Genomic DNA, 25,277 nt, shown 5'->3' on the forward strand with positions numbered 1-25,277 from the left:
CCAATGGTGCTCTATGGTCATTGATCAGTCAGTGGGCCTATAAGGAAAACTTCTGATTCAATGCTTTTAATTATTCACTAGCACTTGGGGTGGAGCTCCTGTGTCTTTCCACCCATATTTTTCTTGGAGTATCTCCTCTCTTAAGATAGAGCCAAGTCCTTAGACATTTGTAGTTTTATGTGAAAACCTTAAGATATATTCCCAATTCCAGTCTGCATTTAGGTCAAGTACTAGTAGACTGACCTACATACATTTCATTAAAATAGAACCAAACCATCAGAGGCTTATTCCCAAGATAAAATACTTCATTGTCTTGTGATGCTTACTGAACAAACAGAGATTATAAGGGATGAACCAAGTAATTTATTTGAGGGTCACCTGCAGGTGAAAGGCTATGAAATGTATTTAAAATTTAAAGCTCTAGAGATGTGTTTTATACAACTGTGTCCCTATACAGGATATCAGATCTATTTGAGGGATATTAAAACAGTAATGTTGCTGATAGTCAATTGGCATCTGTTGTGGATGTTTCTTTTTGGGGCCCTATAATCAGATCAGACTCTGATGGGAATAGACTCTCACTGTATCTTTTTTCTTCTTCTAAATCTTGCCTCACACAGAATGGTATTTTTGTTTGTTTTGTTTTTGAGTAAGGCACGTTGACCATCTCTTGGCTGTTGCTTTTCATTTATGTCTGCTGATACCCAGCTATAGACTTTTGTGCTTTGGAAAACCTTTTTAATGTTTCTTTTACTCAACAAACATTTGTTGAACACCTTCGTCTGTAGGCAGGGCCCTGTATTTGACATTTTTGGAGAGAGTGAAGGTAATAAACAATTATTACTGCTTTATAGCATATACAGCCTATTGGATTAGATATGTGCATAAATAACACACAATGCTAAATAGATGACAAATATAAGAATACCAACTGAATAATGCAATCCTGAATCTATTTGGTTATTATTACACAAGAGAATTGGTTGTTAACAAAACTAATCACAGAAAAAAGATCAGATAATACAGTGTTACTCCAGGATATATTTATGAAATGTATGAAGGAGTTCCTTTGGGTGAATCAAAAAAGGAAGCAACTCACAGGATGAAAAATGACAGTCTACATCTGAAAAAGCCTTTAAAAGTCATTCCGGTGGGTCTAGAAGAGAAGTGACAGGATGAATAGAAGACAACAGAACTAGAGAAAGGGCAGTCATGTGGAGTGTGGAGAATAGAAGAGTGGGCAGAGTCAACTAGCAAAGAATAGGGCCAGAACTCTGTGAGTAAAGATGCTTGGCTCCAGCAGGCACGAGGTGTGTACCTCAGGACCTTTTGCTGCATTGCTGAAACACCTGTTCACCAGACTACAGATGGGAGTGGTACCATTCCAATCATCACCCTCCTTCAACACATTTACAAAGATAATAATTGCTAGATACTTGATGCATTCCTCCACATTCTATGGCTACTTAATCAATAAATATTATTGCCTGATTGATGGGGCTTGAGCTTTATGACATATAGGGCATTTTTCAAAATATGTAGTTTCTACTTAATTGACGCGAGACAAAAAAATAGATGAAAGGAGACCTGCTTACAATTTGAAGTAGATATAAAATCCTATAAAACAAATTGGACGGCTAAGCAACTAGAGAGAAATAAGAGTTTCAAAGGTCTTTTAAAGTCATTTGGGGGTGAGGGTCTTTATTTTTTTGTGATAAAACAACAGCATAATCCCTTGCAATAAAAACATGACAAGATAAAAGAAAACCTATGCTATGACTGTTGCTTGTCACCAATTATTTAAAACTATTTACAAATTCCATGGTCTTCTGTTGGGTCACAGATACAATTAATTCCATATTTTTAGAATTAATAATAAAATAATCGAATGGAAATGAATCAATGATGTGATACAGTAACGGATCAGAAAATGTGTTTTCTGCTTTTGCCTGGACCTTACTACAAAATGATCATTTTGTGGTTATATTAATACTATTTTTTAATTTCTTTAAAACATATAAGCTACTTTGAAATTTAGTTGGCCTTTTTTAATTTCAGAAAGTAATATACTTTATTCTCTCCATTGTAAGTCTATTAAGTATGAGACAGCAATAATCATGCCTTTAACCATTTTATGTAATAGCTAATAATACTTCTTGAAGCAGAAAACAATGTCTTTGAGATTGGCAACTAGGTGCCTTTTTGAAAGTGGCACTGTTTGGTTCATCTTAAAAGTAATCATGAGATAAATAATATATTCTTCCATTGATTAGACTTGTACATCTTGTTTTATTCTCGTGAGTAATCAGATAGATATATAGAAAAACAAATAAATGAATAAATGAGTGAGAGAGTGAAATTCTTATGCATACACTATAGAAGTGCTTTCTAATTGTAGTGTAGTCCATGTCTTAGGCCCTGGTCTTCACAAGAAATAACATAAAGTACATTGTTCTTATATCTGAGGTTGCTGAATTGCTCTGGGTAGGTCAGCAATACTCTGGTACTGCCTGATCACTTTGCAATAGAAGCACTGGTGGGACATTTAAATTTTATCAAAGCTCTTGAACTGTGTTGAGTAAATCTGGCAAACTATATAGCCAGGAGAAAAAGCAGCACAACCTAGCAAAAGAAAGCAAAAAGTGAATTATTAGCTGACTTGTCAGACTGCTGCTACAGGGCCTTTTCTTACTTCTTCCAGAGATGGTGATGTGCTTATTAGTTACTTTTGAAGTACAGTCAGTAGAAAACCCCAAAGGGCAGGGACCATATTTATATGATTTTCTTCCCACAGGGCCATGCAGACATAGGCAGTTCAATAAATACTCTTTGAAGAAAAATATATCATAGAACTATCATAGGCCCATGACTCAGAGGGGTCAAAGGCATCAATAAACAAACACACTTCTACTGGAGGGCCCAAAGGTACAAAGAAGTGGAAAAGCAAGAGTAGTTTTCTTGAAACAGAAAAGTTTTGCTAACAAAAAGTGATTGCCCAAAAATGAGGAAACGGTAAGTAATAGGTCCTGAAAGTAAATGAGGTGAGGAACCTAGAATCCTTGGAAATCATACTCTTCTCACCTCTGCTTCTTAGAATCCCCCATTCCCTTCAAAACTCTGCTCAAGAGCCACCTTCTACATTAGGCCTTTCCTAGTCATACCCTAGCTCTTAGTGCCTTCCTCTTCCAAACCTTGCTTACTTTTTATCTTGCGTATACTTATACATGTACATACTGCCACCATGGATAGTGTTGAGGTTTCACGATGTGTTATGGCAAAACTGTCTCAAAGAATTTAGTCAGACCACCTCTAATCCAAGTATGGGCATTTATGGAGATTGACGCCTCACATAAAGTGGGCTAAGTTCCAAAAGGAACCAGTAACTTCAGAGAAAGCAAGATGGATTTTTATAGGGTAAAGATGTGACAACATAACAGGAAATTATGAATATTAAAAGGGCAGGAGGGGTTTGTTAAGGGATTAGGTAATAAGGGAGGGGTCCCAGCTGCAGTGGAGCTGTGCATGCATTTACCCACAATGCATACAGAAAAACCCATTTGAGAGGTATGTATGTATAATAATGATATTATAATAAGCCTCTCTATGTCATAAGTTCACCTAAAGGACAGCCTTTGTTATTACTGTGCAGGTGCCTACTTAGGGAAAGTACCTTCTGTTGTTTTGTCGATATCCTGCTTGGGCATCCTAGTATTGTGGTTGTTTTTGAGACTAGATGGATGTGATTGTGGTTGAGTGCATGGACACACCTGCTGTTTCTGCCAGAAATGTGAGGAATGGGTCTGGGGGCAGTGGATAGCTGGAGACAGTGATTGGGGTCCCACCATAAGGATACACCTGCTGTTCTGTGAGAAATATAAGTTCATGGACACACCTGTTGTTCTAGTGAGCAGTGAGGGAGTGGGGGGTGGTGGTGGTGAGTGGCTAGGTGACAGCAGTTCAGTGTGGCCAAAAGCAAGTTAGAATATTGGGGATGAAGGCAGCTTTATTAGGATTCCATCAGAGAAAATGTTACCTGTTGAAGGGCATGGAATACTTAATTTTTATCTTTATATCTCCTATACCTAGCTAAGTATGTAACACATGAAAAGCATTTAATAAATGGGTATTGATTGATTAGAGGGTCAAATTCAAAATCACAGAATCTCAAATTCAGAGAGGATATTAGAGAATTTATCTATGCCAACTTGTAGCTGAACAGGAATTCCCATTACAACATAACCAACAAGTGGTCTTTACTTGAATACCTTTATTGAGCTGGCCAAAAATATTTAAACCAGGCAAAAACCAGTTCACGTAGAGAAGACTGGCCTTGGAGTTAGAAAGACTTAGGTTCCAATCCCCCCTTAGGTACTTATTATCGTCATTTAACTTCTTTGAGTCTCAGTTTACTCATCTGTAAATGGAGGTAATTATAGCACCTACTTCATAAGGTTGTTTAAAGGTAAAATTAGATAACATATAAGTGTTTCCCCCAAATCTGCAAGTATTATATAAATATGAGCTACTATTATTAAATACGTTTGGATACGTTTAAAAAATCTGTCCCTTGATACTCTATTGCCATTTTGAATAGCTCTGTTAGAATGTTGTTTTCCTTAACCTTTGAATCCATTGCTAACAGTTCATCTTCTGGGTTCAAGAAGAACAATTGTACTCCTCCCACACGGCATCCCTTCAAATGTTCGGAGGCACGTTTCTATTCCCCATATTCCCCTCCTCCCCAGAATCAATGACTCAGTTCTTTCAATTTTCTTGTGGCATGATCTCAAGGCCTCTTCCTATGATACCCCACTATCTCTCTTCCCTAAAGAGGGAAGGAAGAGTAGGAAAGGCTTCTTGATGAAGGTGGGGATTTTGCTAATACTTGAAGGAAGCCAGAGAAGCCAGAAGGTGAAGGTGAGAATGGAGAGAGTTCAAGGGCTGGGGGAGAACCAGTCTGAAAATGTCCAAAGTCAGGAAATGTCCTGTGGTATGTGAGGAACAACAAGGAGGCCAGGGTCACTCAACCATAGAGTACATAGAAGTCAGTGAGGTGTAAAGAAATAGGAAGGATAAGAAAAGTAAGGTTGTGAAGGGTTTTAAAAGCCAAACAGAGGATGTTATAATTCATCCTGGAGGTAACAGGGAGCCAGACGCTGGAGTTTATTGAATGGGGGTGACGTGTCAGACCTCCCCTTAAGGAAGATCAATTTGACAGCCAAATTGACGACGGATTATCGTGGGGGGAGACTGATCAGGGACATCAACCAGTAGGCTATGGAGTACAGAGGAGAGAAAGGGGGCATGTATGAACAATATTTCAAAGGTATAATGACAGGACTTCACATGTCATCTATGTCATCAGTCGTCTACCTCATGGATAAAAATGCTGAACAAAATAGGACTAAGTGCAAATCCTCTGGTTCTGACCTAGAGAACTCTTCCATATTGACATCAAAACATTAAAGACTACATTTTGGAGCCAGCCATTCAATTTTTTCCAAATCTATATAATTATATTAAAGGATAAGTCTTGCATTTTTAAAAAAATCAACCAATAACCAGGTGTAATGAGAGGCAGGTAGAACAGTAGATAGAGAACTAGCCTCAAAGCCAAGAAGACTTGAGAGCAAGTCCTACTTCTGACACACACCAGTCCTGTGAGTAAAGGTAAGTCACTTAATTTTCTGTGCTTTAGGCAACTCTCTGTAACTGAGTTTCAGGTACTAACCTACATAAACATAGGGCACGGTCCTCATCAGAAAGATCCCTATATTAATAAAATCACAAGTCAGTCTTGGTACCTACAACAAATCACTTTGTAAACAGGGAAAATTGGCAAAGGAAAAAATGTCCATACCTTTTGATCAGATGAATTAACTTCTTCCTTTCTATAGCTATCTGGCAATAGCTGGCATAGAAACTTACAGTCCCATAACATTAAATACTGACTTCTTGAAGGTGAGAATATAGGATAACATGAGTTGTGCAAAAAATGAGGTCTTCCAAATAAAGAACTGTGATAATTGATACTCACCAGTTTTGTAAGCACCCTCAGGGTCAATAAAAAGCAACTAGTAGGATCATAGATTCCACATTTGGAGCTGAAAAGGACCTTAGAGGCCATAGCATACAACCTCCTCATTTTACGGGGAGGTAAAATGAATCAGAGGCGATGTAAGAATCCAATTCCTGCCTAAGCGATTTTCTAATCCACAATCTGCCTTTTTCACTGACTGTAGCAAAACAATCACAAAAATACTTAGTAAATACATCTCTGATTTCAATTAGTATGGGAAACTTTATTATGTGAAAACTCCTGCCACCAAGACAGATACCAGCATTCTACCACGTAGTAGATAATCCTAGAGTGTTGCTTGAAGCATACAGAGGTTCTGTCAGAGGGGGATTTAATTAAGCCCAGGTATCCTTGACTCCAGGCCCCACACTTTATCAACTATGCCATATAGCCTCTATAGTAGAATAATTAAGGATTTTATGTTTGAATACTAACAATGGACTAGAGGATAATATCAATAACCAAAAAATTCAGGGGTGATGTTTTTTTTTTTCTTTTCAACATCTCTTTAGTTAATTTTTATTGTGAGTTGAAGTGGTTGTGGACAAAGAATTGTTCCTAATATTGGGATTCATTATTCTGCTACATAGGTCTGCGATTAAAAATCAATGGGGGAGGGACTATGTTTTCTTTGGCAGTTGTAGTTTGGAAAACATTAATAGATAAAATGTACGTAGAGATCAAGGGTTAATAGGATTCCCTTCATTTGGCATTTGATAAAGAGCACAGCTATTTGCTGATTACCAAAAATAGAAACAAAACAAAAACAAAACAGCAAAATAACAACAGCAACAAAAAATAGTTGGTGTAATTTATTTTTGGTAATGCTTAAAATGAATAAATAACCTATGTACTGGCAAATAAGGGGAGGGGGCAAGGGCAACATTTTCTCTTAGCACATCTGTTGTCTCCAGCTCTGATAAGACAATAATTAACAGGTGTGACTTTGTGTTTTACAGGCAATTCTCTTTACTTCTGGCTATCTTCTTGTACTATTTTACCTCCTAAATACGATAATCTAACTACAGTATGGTCACTTGAAAGTTCTTTTATTTGTCACTATATTTTACTGGTATACTATGTTGTACTAATATATTTTACTATATATTTAAAATAGTTCATGTGGGGAACATAAACTGCTACTGCAGACCTCTGAAAATTTGAATAATTATTAATTTGGCACGCCAGAGCATGCCAATTAGGAGGATTTGCCTGTCCTGTTATACAATTGACTTGGATTGTGATGCAAAAATCAGCAATAATACCCAATTGTCCAATTACCAGAACAGGCTACAGAAACAATAGGGGAACAAGATAAGAACAATTTAAATTAGTTTAGTCACTTTAATAGACTGTCTTGTCACCTTAAACACTGTCTCTGAGTTTTAAGAGTAACATTCACTTTGGTTTCTTCAAGCTGGTCTTTCTACAGAGCCATTGGGATAGGCAGTGGGGAATGTAAAGTTGGCCAGTTCAAGGTAGTTTCTTAAAAGGTATTGAAATCACCCTCAAGACTTAATTGGTTCAGGGTTCTAGAGTCTCAGGCCATTGACATTAGTTTCTGGTCACCTGAGTACTAGAAGCTACAAGCCATGAGGAGCTCCAGTCACTTCTTGACCCTTGAATGGTGGAACACTATTTTAACTCAGAGACAGGGGCATCGTGCTAAGCGAAATTAATGTGTGGTATCCTTGAGCATGTGCTTATTGAATATCTCTCTTCTGTTTTATCTATGTAAATCTTCTTTAGTTAATTGTTGAATGAGCTCTGAGTGTCTAGTTTCATCTCAATATCAAACCTAAACTACCAGAGGACTAACCCGAATTTGGTCCTGTTTGGGAAGTACTAATGGAAAGGCTTGATGAAGGTTTCTCAGGAAAGATCAAAGACTAAAACAGGCAACTCTGTAACACCTGGAACAAGGGATCCTTTAGCTTGAGTTTAAAAATGAAACTAGATCAGTTTATTTCACCCATTTCAATTCCTCCATGTTTTAAATAAATGCCTCTCTAAAGGAATGATTAGTTGGTAAGCCAATTAATGAAGCAGAGAGGGGAAAAAGAAACACACACACACACACACACACACACACACACACACACACACCACAAATGTAACCACAGTCCCAGAGAACTGGGATTATGCATACATGTTCAAAATAGATTCAATAAAAGATATTCTTCACAGCCAAGTAGAGTTATGAGTGGGATGCTGGGAGACTCCAAGCCTATGTCCAGAGTGCTGACAGCATTGATGGCTTTGTAATTTTCCCTTTTTGTACAGAAAAAAGTTCCACCTCTAATATGTGTTAGAGAGACTCTTTCCTCTTCAGGGGCGCCAAGATAGCGATTGATAGAGTCTCCTTCCAGATTTATGCTCTGGGTTCTTAGTGTGCAGTGATTGGTTGAGGGGAATATGAATACGAAGTTGGTTTATTTCCCTGTTAGTCAAGTTTACCTAATAAGGGCAATGTGGAGCCTTTTAATCCACGGATTAAAAGTGCTTAGCACAGTGTCTGGCACATAGTAAGTGCTATATAAATGTTAGTGATTATCATTACTCACAAATACAATAAGAAAGGTCATAGAACTCACAAGGCAGACACTGTGAAATTAATTATAACAGTCTTAGTTGATAACAAAGTCCCTTCAGCGCTGAAATAATTGTGGGAATTGAGTGAACCACACTGCTTCCATCTTGAAGTCACTTCCAGAACTAGCTCATTTCCTTTTCCATTTAATTATAAAGGTCCAGTCCAATTTTCGTCTTGTGAGAAAACTTGAACCTAACCCTGTGTTTTTGGGAGGCTGGACTATCTTTACCTGTTGCTTAGAGATTCCTAAAGACCTAGGTTACATTGACCAGAAACACAATCAAATCTGAAGACTGATGCAAGGCGTTTTCACACAAGTATACATCTCAAGCAACCCATATATCATATCTGAAAACTGCCCGTGTACTGTTTAATCTATTACTGTTTCCATGTTCCATTAATTAATATAATTACTTGGGGGAGTGGGTGTTTCAACAATCCAGCCAGCAGCTTCTGTGGGGGTATAAGATCCACCAACAGCCAGCACCCAGAAAGCTGCCAACACACTGCAAAAGCACAGGTTATTTTGATCTGCTTTTCTAAGGAAAGCAACATTAAGGGGTTGACAAGCTTACTTTAATTCAGCATACAAATACAATTCACTTAGTTCAGGAGAAAAAGCCAGCACCCTGAACTTCGGAATAAATACAAACAAATTACAAACATCAACAGACAGACTTTGTCTGATTCAAATCCCAATACATAGTTACCAGAGTTTAACAAAGTCCCAATATCTGGATTTACGAGCTGGGGGGCTTCTTAGCTACAGCTGCCTGGGAGTCTCCAAACACCACCAAGAGTGAGAGCCCTGCACAAATGGCTCTGTTTTCTCTTCTTATAAGATTTCAGATGGCATCAAACATCATCTGAATGACCAGAACTTAGGCTGCTATGACTGGCTCTGGAGTTAGCACCTCCCCTTAGTTAGCCCCACCTTGGGCCCCACCCTAGTTACCAATCCACACCCACATAGGTTTTACACCTAATAGGGGCTTGGGCCTGGGGCTTAGCACCTAGTAAGACTCAATGAAATACACTGAATTACTCAAAGGAAACAAACCAAACTTTTCAAGGGCACTTGTTGAACTAAGTGCTAAGGAGCCCATTTTGCTTACCAATATAGTGGGACACCTCTTTTTCTGGTTTCAGGAAATTGTACCTGTTCACTCTCCTCCTCCCAATTTGTAAAGTTTCTAATCTTTCCTTCAATTAGAAATCAGATTACCTAATTATACATCCTGTTCTGTAACCTGCTTGTTATCTTTTAATACATAAATTGATCACCCCTTGCATTTGGGGTACAGTGCCAAGTTGTTAGTCATGATTTATTGGTTATGCAATTGGTATGTATCACTTAATAAATTGCTATATTTGAAAGCTCAAACCTTTGTTTCCTCAGCTATTTCACATTTCATTCACCACAGTGCCTCATGCCTTGTAGGTTCCTTTGGTTTCCATATTTTTTTAACCAAAACTCCATATCCCTCTAACTAGACAACTGGAGTCCTGGAGTAGAAAGATACTTATGCTGGGAACTTGGAGCAACACCATGTCTGTGAAACCAATATGAATACAGTCAACACTTATGCTTTCCTTTATTATTCATCAACCATTGTCAGAAAGATGTGAGTTCTGAGTAATTTTGGCAGTAGTAGTGAGGATTTGGGACTGTGTTAAGTAGCTTACTTGTCAGCAATGGCATGCATTTCCAAGACTAGGTTAGGGTTAGGATCATGTTGAATGAGACAGCTAGGTGGCACAGTGGATAGAGTACTAGGCTTATAATCAAGAAGAGTCAACTTCATGAGTTCAAATCTGTCCTCAAATACTTAATAGCTGTCTGACCCTGGGCAAGTCACTTAGCTCTGTTTGCTTTAATTCTCCATCTGTAAAATGAGCTGGAGAAGGAAATGGCAAACCACTCCAGGATCTTCACCAAGAAAACTCTAAAATAGTGTCACAGAGAGTCAGACACAACTGCAATGACTGAACAACATGATGGATGGGCATATGGCAGAATTATGTCTTGTACAAAGCTGATCTGGTCAATAGCGAATGGGTTCACAGATCTCTCTTCTGTGTTTATGAGATAAACGATCAAGCTTGAGGAACCATTAGAATTACAATGGCAAATACAACATTTTCTCAGGTAGAAAACAAAAGGATGATTTCCTTAAGATTAAAGATGGGTTATATTATGATTCTCTAACTTGACAAATGAGCTATAATGTAGGCCACAGCCCTAGTAGCCAAGACAATGTTCTATTCACATTAAAAGCCCCTACTAATATTGTTTTAAAGTTGTTTGGATTGTGACATGGATCAGAAATTCTACAATAAGTCTTTCTTTAATGATCTCCAGTTTCAATTTGTTTTATTTTTTGCTTGCCCTCCTAAGCAAGGAGAAATACTATATTTGTTAAGAGGCTTTCTGACAGTATTTTCAAATGGCTTTGTCATGGTTCAAAATTTTAAATCATGAATAAAGAGTAGAATTAGAATAATTTAAAAGGCTCACATGAGTTTTACTTCGGCACGGGGGTGAATTTTGGAAAAGGGCTCATTTAGTGTAAACATTTTCAGCTCTTCTTATCCTCCAGGAAAGGTATTATCAAACAGTTGACAAATTTCTTGCTTGGTGTAGCCAATCTCAAACAGCCTGACAAAATTGAATGTGATAAGTGTTTATTCTTCGTTAGTACCTACACTGAGATAGAAGATTGGAAAATTAAGGTTTATTTCTCTCTTTTGCAGAGGCAGGTCATCTTCTTCTATGAAAATTTAAAGGATACATTTTATTGCCTTATTTTCTAGCTTGTCAAGTGGCCTCCTGAGAACAGTGGTCAAAAGAGAATTTTTCTGAAATAGTCTACATAGGGTCAGACAACAAAATTTTTCTAGTAGAAAACTAACCTTATACTGAAGATAGCTAGAACTCCACCAATGAAGCAACTTTGTCCAGTAAAAGATTGGAATGTTGACCACAGAAAGGGCTTAGAGAGAGTGGAATGGGGTTAGAAACCAGTTCTCTCTCTCTTTCACACACACATGTATGTGTAATATGTATATATACATATACATGCATATATACTTGCACATAACACATGTACACATATATAGGCATATATACATAAATATCACACACACATCTAATCTGGGTGGCACAGTTACCCTGGAGAAGTCACTAAACCCTGTTTGCCTCAGTTTCCTCATCTGTAAAGTTAGCTGGAGAAGGAAATGGCCAACCACTCCAATATCTTTTCATAAAAATCCCAAATGAGGTCACAAAGAGCTGCACATGACTAAAACAACTGAACAAAGTATACATATATGTGTGTGTACAAATTATGTATGTACATATAATTTGTTCAGTCATTTCAGTCATATATGTGTGTATATCTATCAATCTGTCTATGAAGGTATAGTATTTCCTCTTCGGGTAGTCTGTGCACACATACTATTGTAGTACCTTCTTGGAAACGCCTTTTGTGTTGGGCACAAATACTCATATAATTGATTGCTGAGTCAAAACTCTGGATAAACTAAAGGGGAATCCCTACTCAACTCCCTCTTTCCTACTGGAGTCAAAGTGTAAGGGTGACTCTGAGTTCTGGAGAGCTGGTATGTGTATAAGTGTGTGTGTGTGTGTGTGTGTGTGTAAGGTATTTCCCTCAAATGAACCAGCTCATGAGCACATGGTTTCATTGGCAAGCCTGTGTTGGAGATGGGGCTGCCCCCTACTTTTATCTTCTCTTTTTCTATTCAGGGATTTATAAGATACTGAAAGACAGTTGGTCTAGTCTCCCTTTCTGGGCCCCCCAGTAAAAGAATATCTGCTATAGAAGCAGTTGCAGTGGCAGCAGCAATAGCAGCAGAGGTAGTAGCAGACCAGCTAAGAGAGAAAAATGAGCCCGCAGAGAGAAAAGATTCAATCTGGCATTGATTGGGCTGCACTTAGTGGAGGTGAAATGTAAAATAGCTAATGAGCAGCCCTGTTGCTAATGTCCCAGTAAGACTTGTATATTACCCGCTCAACTGATTGTAATGATGCTATGATTGCTTAGCATTCCCTTTCAATCAGATGAGGTATTTATAAAGCACTTAACACACTGCCTGGCCCATTGTAGGTGCTAAATAAATGCTTATTCCTTCCCTCCTTCCTCTCCTTTGCCTTGTGGGATTAAAAGAGCTCCATAGATGATTCATATTGTATTCTGGGTATTTGTTTTTAACTTCTTCCCCTTTTGCTGTGGTGGATCCATTAGACTAGCATCAAAAATAGAGTTGTTCCTCAAAAAATCTGAGGTAGGGCTTGTATTGGAGCATTGGGCTGCCTAATCCCCCTCTTAAGGAGATATACAATTCCAAAGCAGTAAACCCAGGGCAAACTATGAGGATCAGTAAAAGGCAATGATTGATGAATTCTACACTCTATGGCTTCAGCCTAGTGGTGCCTGAGTAGCCACTGTGCTAGATATGAGGGGCCACATCTATCATTTTTGAGGGGTGAATTCCAATGTCATCTGCTAGACTGTGAATGATAACTAATCACAACTAAGATTTACTCAACTATTCATTCATAGAATTTAGAGTTGGAAGAGAGCTTATATATCATCGAGTTGAGTCTCCTTACTTTACAGTTGAAGAAACTAAGTCCAAGAAATGTTGTGACTTTCCTAAGATTATACAGGTGGTAGGTAGCAGAGGGTGGTCTTTAATCCACAGGATCATAGATTTACAGCTTAAAAAGACCTTAGAGGTCAATGAATCTGATATTAATGTGATTACAGATTTAAAAAAAAAACGGGCTCAGATGGGTTGAACAACTTGAGCATGGACACATAGAGTTGGGATTTGAACCTACAGTTTAATTTCAAATAGACTGCTCTTTCCACTACATTATGCCATGCTCACTTCAGAATCCTTGCTAGCTGTATAGCATGTCCCAGAGATCCTCTCTTGACCCTGTTTTCCACATATATAGTGAACAGTTTGGATTCAGTGGTATTTAAATTTCTTCCTAAGACTGTAATGTATGAGGCTATGGCTAATAGGGAGTTGATACCCAGTAGAAATAAGACAGCATCTTCCTTCCCTTAATAATTCAAGTCACTGGTCCAAGTGAACTAGATCAATTGTATCATTGTTAAGCTACCATTAGTAATATTTTTTGGAGGGGGGGAAGGAAGGGCAATTGGGGTTAAGTGACTTGCCCAAGGTCACACAAGTGTGTCAAGTGTCTGAGGCCACATTTGAACTCAACTCCTCCTGACTCCAGGGCCAGTGCTCTACTTACTATGCCACCTAGTTGTCCTCCACCATTAGTAATATTTGAAAAGATCATGGAGAATTGAAGTACAATTAACTAGAGAAGGTTAAACATCACCAATTTTTTTTGAAAAATGGAAGAGACTAGTATCTACATAACATAGATTAGCGTTTGACTGATTCCTGGGAAGATTCCAGAACGGATTATTAGATATTTAGTGAACATTTAGGTGATTACAAAGAGTCAGCATGCTTGACTAATCTTATTTACTTTTTTTTTGAACAGGGTTATTAAATTGGTAGATTAGGAAAACTCTGGTTTACTTCAATTTTAGCAAAGCATTTGATAAAGGATCTCATGCCAGTCTCATGTGGAAATATGGAGACACAAGGACTTGATAAGAGTGCACTAGGTAGATTTAGAACTTGTAGTGTGTATACTTGCCTGATTCAAAGAGTAGCCATTAATGGTTCACTGTCAGCTTCGAAAGAGGTCACTAGTGAAGCAATCCTGCTTGGTCCTGTGCTGTTTAACATTTTATTATCAGTCATTTAGATAAATGAATAGACAATAACCATATCAAGGATGTGCAGATGAAACAAAGCTGAGGGGAACAGGATGGATAACACACTGAATGACATTCAGGGTCCTAGCTAGAAGACTAGGTTGTATTTCAGAAGATGAAATTTAATAAAAATAAACATATAGTCTTACAATTATGTTCAAAAATCAGTTTCTCAAGCACAAGATTGCAAATACATGGTTAGATAAAAGTTTCTTTGGGAAAAAAGGGAGATATTAGTAGGCTGCATGACCAATATTAGTCGACTATCAGAATATCTGGGTGGCTAGCCTAGCTCTGCCACTTATTTATTACTTGTGTGATCATGAGTATATCACTTCAGCTCTTTGGGCCTTAGTTTCTTCATCTATAAAATGAGAGGTTTTTGCAAGATGTCTTATAGTTCTAAAACTCTGATCCCATGAATGTGAAAGCCAGAAAAGCTAATTTAATGAGCTACATTAGGAGAACAGATTCCATAAATAAACAGGTGATGGGTTTTTTGTACTTTCCCCTACTTACCACATTAGAGTGTTGTTTAGTTTGGGATGCTACAATTTTTTATAGCATTTATCATTATTTATTTATTTAATATTTTTAGTTTTCAGCATTGGTTTTCACAAGAGGTTGAATTACAAATTTTCTCCCCATTTCTACCCTCCCCCCACACTCCAAGATGGCATATATTCTGATTGCCCTATTTCCCAGTCAGCCCTCCCTTCTGTCATCCCCACTCCCCTCCCATCCCCTTTTCCCTTACTTTCTTGTAGGGCAAGATAGATTTCTATGCCCCACTGCCTGTATATCTTATTTCCTAGTTGCATGCAAAAACTTTTTTCGAACATCTGCTTTTAAAACTTTGAGTTCCAAATTATCTTCCCTCCCTGCCCCCCCCAGAAGAAGGCAAGCTATTTAACATATGCCACATGTGTATCATTATGCAAAACCCTTCCACAATACTCATGTTGTGAAAGACTAACTATATTTTGCTCCTTTCTATCCTATCCCCCTTTATCCAGTTTTCTCCCTTGACCCTGTCCCTTTGCAAAAGTGTTTGCTTTTGATTACCTCCTCCCCCATCTGCCCTCCCTTGTATTGTTCCCCCTTTTTATCTCCTTCCTCCTTTTTTCCTGTGGGGTAAGATACCCAGTTGAGTGTGTATGGTATTCCCTCCTCAGGTCAAATCTGATGAGAGCAAGATTCACTCGTTCCCCTTCACCTGCCCCCTCTTCCCTTCCTACAGAACTGCTTTTTCTTGCCACTTTTATGCAAGATAATTTACCCCATTCTATCTCTCCTTTTCTCCCTCTCTCAATATATTCCTCTCTCATCCATTAATTTAATTTTTTTAGACATCATCCCTTCATATTCAAGTCAACTGTATATTCCCTTCAGCTACCCTAACACTGAGGCTTCATGAATTATAGACATCATCTTTCCATGTAGGAATGTAAACAAAACAGTTCAACTTTAGTAAGTCCCTTACGATTTCTCTTTCTTGTTTACCTTTTCATGCTTCTTTTGATTCTTGCGTTTGAAAGTCAAATTTTCTATTCAGCTCTGGTCTTTTCACAGAGAAAGCTTGAAAGTCCTCTATTTTGTTGAAAATCTGTATTTTGCCTTGGAGCATGATATTCAGTTTTGCTGATGATTCCTGGTTTTAATCCTAGCTCCATTGACCTCCAGAATATCATATTCCAAGCCCTTTGATCCCTTAACGTATAAGCTGCTAGATCTTGTGTTAACCCCATTGTGTTTCCACAATACTCAAATTGTTTCTTTCTGGCTGCTTGCAGTATTTTCTCCTCGATCTGGGAGCTCTGGAATTTGGTGACAATATTCCTAGGAGTTTTCTTTTTTGGATCTTTGTCAGGAGGTGATCAGTGGATTCTTTCAATTTCTAGTTTACCCTCTGGCTCTAGAATATCAGGGCAGTTCTCCTTGATAATTTCTTGAAAGATGATATGTAGGCTTTTTTTGATCATGGCTTTCAGGTAGTCCAATAATTTTTAAATTCTCTCTCCTGGATCTATTTTCCAGGTCAGTGGTTTTTCCAATGAGATATTTCACATTGTCTTCCACTTTTTCATTCCTTTGGTTGTGTTTGATAATATCTTGATTTCTCATCAAGTCACTAGCTTCCACTTGCTCCAATCTAATTTTTAAGATAGTATTTTCTTCAGTGGTCTTTTGGACCTCCTTTTCCATGTGGGTAATTCTGCCTTTCAAGGCATTCTTATCTTCACTGGCTTTTTGGAGTTCTTTTGCTATTTGAGTTACTCTATTTTTTAAGGTGTTATTTTCTTCAGTACTTTTTTGGGTCTCCTTTAGCTAGTAATTGACTTGTTTTTCATGGTTTTCTTGCATCACTCTCATTTCTCTTCCCAATTTTTCCTCTACTTCTCTCACTTACTTTTCCAAATCCTTTTTGAGCTCTTCCATGGCCTGAGACCAGTTCATGTTTTTCTTGGAGGCTTTTGCTGTAGGCTCTTTGACTTTATTGACTTCTTCTGGCTGTAGGTTTTGGTCTTCTTTGTCTCCAAAAAAACGATTCCAAGTCTGAGTTTGAATCTGAGTCCATTTTCACTGCCTTGCCATGTTACCAGCCAACTACTGGACCCTTGAGTTTTTTCTTGGGGTATGCCTGCTTGTAGAGTAGAGAGTACTTTGCCCCAAGCTTGAGGGGCTGTGCTGTTTTTTTTTTCAGAGGTATTTCTACATAGCAAGCTCTGCCACACCAGCACTCCTCCCCCAAGAACTGCCAACTGGAACAGCAACTCAGATCTAAGTAGGCTCTGCACTCCTGCTCTGATCCACCACTTAATTCCTCCCACCAGGTGGGCCTGGGACCTGAAGCAAATGCAGCCGTAGTTTTGTAGCTGCCCCTCCTCCACTGCCCCTGGGGCATTGGCTGAACTGCCAGCTCCTTTCACTCTGTCCCCCATAGTTTTTCCCACTAGTCTTCTCTGTTGTCTTTGGTGTTTGTGGGTTGAGAAGTCTAGTAACTGCCACAGCTCACAAATTCAGGATGCTAGGGTCTGTTCCACCAGGTTCCCAGGCTGTTTGGTCTGGGTGCAGCCCATGCTGGGCTCTGCTCTGCTCAGCTCCCAGCTCCATGTGATAGACCCTACCCAGCAACAATCCAGGCTGTCCTGGGCTAGAGCCCTGCTTCCCTCCTCTATTCCATGGCTTCTGCAGTTCTAGAATTTGTTCAGAGCCATTTCTTATGGGTGTTTGGAGGGTCCTGGGGGAGAGGCCTAGGCAAGTCCCTGCTTTCCAGCCTGGGATGCTACAGTTTAAGAAGGAGTTTAACTAGCTGAGAGCATCTAGAGGACAGCAACTATGGTCCTGAAGATCCTTAAATACATGCATAGAAGGATTAATTGAAAGAAGTAGGAATATTTTGCCTGAAGAAGATCTCAATAGTACAGTGGGAAGAGTGTGAAACGTGGAATAATTGGACCAGAATTTAATTCCCATTATCTGTGTCACCAAATGTTTGAATATGTTTGGGTCTAAATTTTCTCATCTCTGAAATGGGGGAGTTAAACTAGACTTATAACTTCCATTTTGACTCCAGATTATGATCCTATGATCCTTTGAGAATCAGCATGGGCTATCCTTTAACCCAGAGATTCCATTAGGTATATGGTCATTGATGAAAACAAGGCTTCCATATGCACCAAAATATTTAGAGCAGAATTTTTTTTTTGGTGGCAGCAAAGAACTGAAAAGAGGATGCTCATAGTTTAAGATTTGGCTAAAGAAATTGTGACATACATATGTAATGGAATATTACTGTGCTATTGTTTGTCCTTTGTTCTTGAAGGGGACCATGACATTGAAAAGGTGATGCCATGACTTGTAAGTGAATTGGATTTATGTGAGGGAAAGTTGTGCAAAACCACCAGTGTCACTTTGTCTTCCAGAGTCATCTGGGTCCAGTGGCAAGGTATAGATCACCGTGCTAAAAGAAATGTTGAATAAAATAAATATAGAGACACGTAGATAAACTAATATGAAATGATGCCAAGTAAAGTAGAGCCAAACAAAATAAACACAATTACTACAACAGTATAAATAGAAACCACAACTACCACAAAATAAATATGGCAAAATTGCCAACAGTAAGTTGAGTTTCCAAGAAGAGATATAAGATGTTCAACCCAATTCCTCTGCAGAAATGTGTATATGTGTGTTCAATATTTCATGGACGTGGAATATTGCATATAGTCAGATAGTTCATTGTATTGATTTGTTTTTCTGAATTTTTGTTCCCTTCCTTTTTTTCCTAAAAATACTTCTTTGTTATAAGGAATGGCTCTCTGTGTGGGGAGGAATAAAGGGGGAAATTTAGATGATGTGAAAATGGAAGAAACCAATAAAATAGAATAAGAACAGATATAGCAAAACAAAAAGTGAGGACATGGTAATTGTAATTGGAGGGCTGACACACAGAAAAAGAATTAGATTGGTCCCGATTCGTCCAACGGGAAGAATTGTCGCAATAGGTAGAAGCTGCAAAGAGGCAAATAAAGATTGATATGAGGAGAAAAGTTTCTAAAAACAGTGCTTTCCAAAAGTGGAATAGGCTGTTTCAGAATTAATGCTTCTACCTTGGGAGGCAAAGCACCTTTCTCATTCTGTCTGCTACCTTCCCACAAACCCATTACTGCTTAGGATAATATGTATTTGCCTGGCAGGCCATGAAAGAAAGTGAATAGGAACAGAAGGGAGAGCAGCAGTTCTCCAATGAGCTTGGTAAGGTCAGAAGCAGTCAGAGATTCCTGCCAGTGTCTGCACATCCAAGATATGGAAAAGCAATACTTACCCTAAGTTCGAGTTCCCATTTGATCACAAGTTCCATGTTCCAGGAGGAGATGAGACTATTGAATCCAGAGTTTCTGCATCTGCAGTTGATGGCCAGTCCTACTGGAAGTGTGAGTCCAACATTCAGGTGAAACTGTTCACATTTTTACACACTCCAAAGGAGGACAACTAAATGAACACAAGCTTCATTTCCAAAAATTCTTTTGTTTGAAGCAGCTTCTGTGCTGTTTATGGAATTTCTGGGTTACAGAGCAACAGTTTTAAAAGATTTCATTCTTAAAATAATTCCTCTATACTGATTTTTTTGGTTGTTTGGCAGGGCAATTGGGGTTAAGTGACTTGCCCAAGGTCACATAGCTAGTACATTGTCAAGTATCTGAGGCCGGATTTGAACTCAGGTCTTCCTGACTCCAGGGCTCTACTCACTCCACCACCTAGCTGCCCCTATACTGATGTTTTGGAGATAAAATTCTAGCAATGGAGTATTGAAGTGTGATTAGTTACTGTTTATTGTATTGCTCTCTAAAATATTTGCACTACTGCTCAGCAGGTTTCACTTCTAATAGATGTCTATTCATTTTCTTGAGATAAATACATCTTTATCTAAGCATGCTTTTGTTTTTCTATGGAGTGTCTATTCCATTATGCCAAGATTACTAAAATATAACAGGTTTAGGAAGGAGTCAGGTTTATCTGTATGTACCAGCTTAAAAGCTTACTTGTGACTGGATTAACCCCTACTTCTACACAACCTTTGACAGTAAGTAGGCATTGTGCCTCATAGAGAGGTCAGGCACAAGAAGAAAGTTGATTGTTCTCTGGGGGCCATAGATAGCTTTATATTTCTGCTCCAGTGGGGTGCATGTGAAAACTGCCAGAGTGGATGTGGGACTCTCTGGAACCCATATTCTTTTCACTAAACTAGATCATTTGAGTGGCTAATAACACTGACAGCTGGTTTAAAAGATTTTCAAGCAGAAGCTAAATGACCACTCGTGGTAGAATATATTGTATTAGGGAATTCTTTTTTAGGCATATATTAGACTAAATGACTGTACCTCCAGCTACAAAATTCTATGATCTGTGAAAACTCAGTTCACCCTAATATTTCACTATGCTCTAATTTTAGGACCATAAAACTGATCATACTTTTAGACTCTATTGCTATGATTTTATCCAAAGCATCGTAAAGGGAGGGAGGGACTTGTACAAAAAATAATTTAATAGTTACCACATTTGTAATAGAAAAAAGTAAGCTACATTTTCAACAATTGGAGAATAATTGAATACATCATGATTACGGTTGAGAGGCAGCCATGACATAATGGATAGAGTGGTCAGAATGAAGGGCCAGAAGACCTGGATTCAAATCTCATCTCTGACACATGCTGATTATTCAACCCTGGGCAAATTATTTAATCTCACAAAGCTCTAGGCAAGTCTGCAAGACCATAAATTATAGAGGAAGTGACAATTTGCATTGTCTGAAGGAGTTCCTTCATCTGCAACTTCCTTATATCAAATGAAATCACAGTATTCCTATTATCCTTATGATACTATATATCACATTATTCCTAAAGTAATGTAATTGAATACCATGAGAGTGTAAAAAGTATGTAACATGCAAATAAACATGGAAAAACCAATTTAAGGGAAATCAAAAGGAAATCAATAGAACCAGAACTGTATTTTCATGCTGACTATAGCTCTCTCTCTATATGTGTGTTGTACACAAACACATACACGCGCGATTTTATATGTGTATATATGTATATATATATATATATATATATGTATATTGTAAAAAGTATACAGCATACAAGTAAACCTGGCAAAACCAATATAAGATGAAGCAAAAGGAAATCAGCAGAATCAGAGTTGGGGTTTATACATGAATTATAACTCCATATGTGTTAATTATATATGTATACACACACATATTACATACACATATACACACACACTTATACATACATACACACATGGACAAAGCAAAAGGAAGTCAGTAGAACCAGAGTTATATTATTAACACATTGACTAGATATATGATAGACACAAACAGACACAGATATGCATACACATACATACATATATAAATATATGTTATAGAAAGTATGCAACATACAAATAACCCCTGCAAAATCAATAAAAAATGAGTGAAATAAAATCAATAGAATCAGAGCTGGGCTGACACATTAAATACTCTATACAACTCTATATTACTATATATATGATACATACACGGATACATTCACATATAGGATTGAATCTTGTGTGCATAAATTATTAATGAAGGCATACTACATTGTGAACTAGTACAATTTAGAAAGATTTTCAATAATGGCTGAAACAAAATAAATTTTTGCATTAGACTTGGTTAACCATAAAATTCATTTAGTAAAGATATCCCTCCTCCCTCCATATCAGTCAATTAGAATGTTAGTTTGTGCTTTTATCTATCTTGAAAATTTTCCTGGGAAGGCATAACAGATGGGATGACCTCTCAAAGTCATTTTTTCTAACCTTATGATTTTCTTTCATGTTTTCATCCCAGCCTAATGCTCACTAACACTTCTTTATTGGGAATAGATAAGATTACATGGCATATAAAATGAACCAATTCAAGTTTGTTTTCTTCCTTTTCTATTTCTTTTTAATTTCCATTTAATGATTATACACTAGGATCTTCTACAAAATTTCTGGCTCAGTGTTGAGGTTTATTTCTTTGTTGTTTCCTTTCCCAATATTAAAATAATAATTCTTGCATAAAACTTTAAAACACCTTTGTGGAAGGCAAATTTTAAAAATGACAACAACCTTACTGTATGACCTTGGGCAAATCACTTAACCCCAATTGCCCTGCCCCAAAAATAAATAAATAAAAAAGAGAAAAACAGTCCTCAAGGGCTATATAGCACAATGTCTAAAAAATGACAACAACCTTGAAACATAAAAAGGTCAATGATAATAGTTGACTTTCCTACTATCCCTCCTGAATAAAAGTGATAGTTTTATTCCATTGTAAGTATGTGAGTATGTGTGTGTGTGTGCGTGTGTGTGTGTGGGAGAGAGAGAGAGAGAGAGAGAGAGAGAGAGAGAGAGGAGGGAGGGGAATGAGGGTGGGAGAGAGGCAAGAGAGACAGGGAGAGAGAGAGAGGGAGGGCGGGAGACAGAGAGAGAGAGAGAGAGAAAGGGAGACAGAGACAGAGAGACAGAAAGAGAGAGAGAGGGAAAGAGAGAGAGAGAGAGAGAGACAGAGAGAGAAAGGAAGAGAGACAGAGACAGAGAGACAGAAATAGAGAGACAGACAGAGACAGACACAGAGACACAGAGGGAAAAAGAGAAAGAGAAGTCCTTAGGGATCTCTGACCCCTCCCCTGTTGAGAGACTGAACATTCTGGAAGCAAGCACTATAGTTCCAAGCTATTACCCACCAATATTAGAAAGAAATAATTGACTGGAGGTCTTTTCTCTTAATTTGTTAGTGATTTCCTTTTTTCCCCTGGGAGGCTGTCACAGGTACTTTTACTTAAAGATAGCTCTTTTTTCATCATTTTAGCATAAGGGCAATTAGAAGAGAAAAACTCCCCTTTCCCCACAAAATTGTACTTAATTCCTACCAAAGGATGGAGATATTTGTTGTAGGACACAGGCAGGAGGTAGCTTTTGATGTTTGGAAAACATAATCATCACCAACTTTTCTTCTTCATTTTTCAAAGTCATAAGTTATGCATTTCATAGATCATCCAAGTCTTCAGAAAAATGTGATGATGAGTCATTTTCTTTTCTTTTTTAACTTATGAACTACCCTGACTAGTGTTTCTTATTTTTGTACCTAGAAATACTTGGGGAAGTTTTAAGGAAGGCAAGAAGACAAACAACTTCTGAATTTGAAAGGTCAACCTCTGGCAGAAAAGTTCAATTTTGAGTTAAAGGTATAGGGTGAACTGGCTTAATTCACTTTCCATATGCTATCTTTCACTCAATTGTATTTAATAAGGTCTTTTTCCATTACTGGACACATAAGAATTGTGGGGTGTTTTTCTCTCTTCCTCTCTGAATGTGTGATAGAGAGAAGGGAGTATTCGTAGAGGGCTTGAAGAATGGAAGTGTAAGAATCATAGAATCTCAGACTTAGAAGGTTTTATATGTTTATTGGATAAGCAGAAGAGAGGCAATATGGTGGAATGGATAATGATGGGCTTAGATTCAGGAAAGCCTGAGCTCAAATCCCACTTCGAATATTTACTATGAGTCACTTAAACTCTCTCAGCTTTACTATCGTCCCCTGTAAGGATTTGTGAGTATCAAATGAAATTTACATATATATATATGTATATGTCCATATAAAAACATATATAACACACATATAAGATATAATATGAACATATCATTTACACAACATTTTCAAACCTGAAAATACTATGATGATGATGATGATGATGATGATGATGATGATGATGAAGTCACGAAAATAAGGATAGCTTGCTTATTAGATCACAGGGCCGAAATCCAAAAAATCTGTATGAGCTACATTATTTGACTGAATGTAATATGAAGAAGCTAAATAGAAATAAATATACAGATTTAAATTTTAGATTTTTAGAAATTAACTTCATAAGTACAATATGGGAGACCATTTTATCTATAAAACATTTAGACGGACTAGCAGATTGATAGTTCAATACAAGTCAAAGCTATGTTATGTTAGGATTATACCTTACATTTCCTTCTATTTTTTTTCAGCCTTTTGATTTTATTTTTATATTTCTTGCTGTCTTATGGGGTCATTGGCTTTTATTTGGTCCATTCTAACTTTCAAGGAGTTTGTTGCTTTGGCAAAGTTTTGTACCTTTTGGGCCAAACTGTTAAATTTCTTTGGCAATTCTTTCTTTCACACCTTTCATTTCTTTTCAAGTGCTCTAAATTCATTTATAAAACAAAACAAAATAATAAAAAAGAAAAGAAAATTAAGTCTTGCTCTATATCTTCCAGGGATTCTAGTTGAATTTGTTGCCAAGTTGCAGTTTTCTCTGAGGCAATGCATGTAGTTTTTTTTTTTTTTGAGTTATTCTCTTCTTCTGGTTTGTGCCTTGAACACCTCTGCCACCATTATATCTGTTTATGGTGGGATCCTTTTTTTTTAACCCATTCTTCTAGTTTACTTCCTGACTTCAGACTTGATGTTAGGGTTGTTCTCTATGGTACTTCTGGAGAAAAGTTCTGATTTTGGTTGCTTTCTTGGAAGATTGTATGGTGTTTTTCTAGATTTTAGGGACAGGCTAGGGACCTGTAAGTTTTCAGTGCTCCCAAAGTGATCCTATCGAGGGCAAAGGCTATTTGGTGCCCATCTGGTGTGAGCTCTGCAAGTTCCTTGCCTTTGCTTCGGTCTGTACAATGATAGAATGCTGCTGGACTTAGTCTCTTAGTCTCTAGAAGCCAACTAGAAGTTCTAGTGTTTCACTGCAGGTTCCCTTGTGTTCGCAATTCTTGCCCTGTCTGCAGGCTGGGCTAGATTCTGGAACTTCAACCCTCTGCTTCTGGGGTCTAAGCCACACTACTATTGTTGGCTTCTGAACTTCCTTCTTTTTCAGTACATTGCACAGGGACTCCCTATCCAGGAACACAACTCCCACCACAGCTCCCCTTCCAGTCCACCTCTGGATCTGGGACCGGGAACGAGGTCTGACAGTTGGTTGTCTCCCCACTGCAGCACCCCAGTATGGGGTCAGGATGTCCTAGTACTGGTCTGGGACTCCCTTGGTGCACAGTCTCTGCCAGGGAATTTCAGTGCTATGCAAGTTCTTGCCTCAATCTGTTTCCAGTATCTACAAACCTCTCTTTCTGTCTCCCTATGCTGACCTGAACTGGACAGAGGATTCACTGTGACTTTTTCTGAGTTCCCCTACCAGGATTTAGTCTGGTACATTTTCTAAATCTGATT

Source organism: Trichosurus vulpecula, chromosome 4, assembly GCF_011100635.1.
Source record: "Trichosurus vulpecula isolate mTriVul1 chromosome 4, mTriVul1.pri, whole genome shotgun sequence".
In the NCBI taxonomy this organism is placed as follows: domain Eukaryota; kingdom Metazoa; phylum Chordata; class Mammalia; order Diprotodontia; family Phalangeridae; genus Trichosurus; species Trichosurus vulpecula.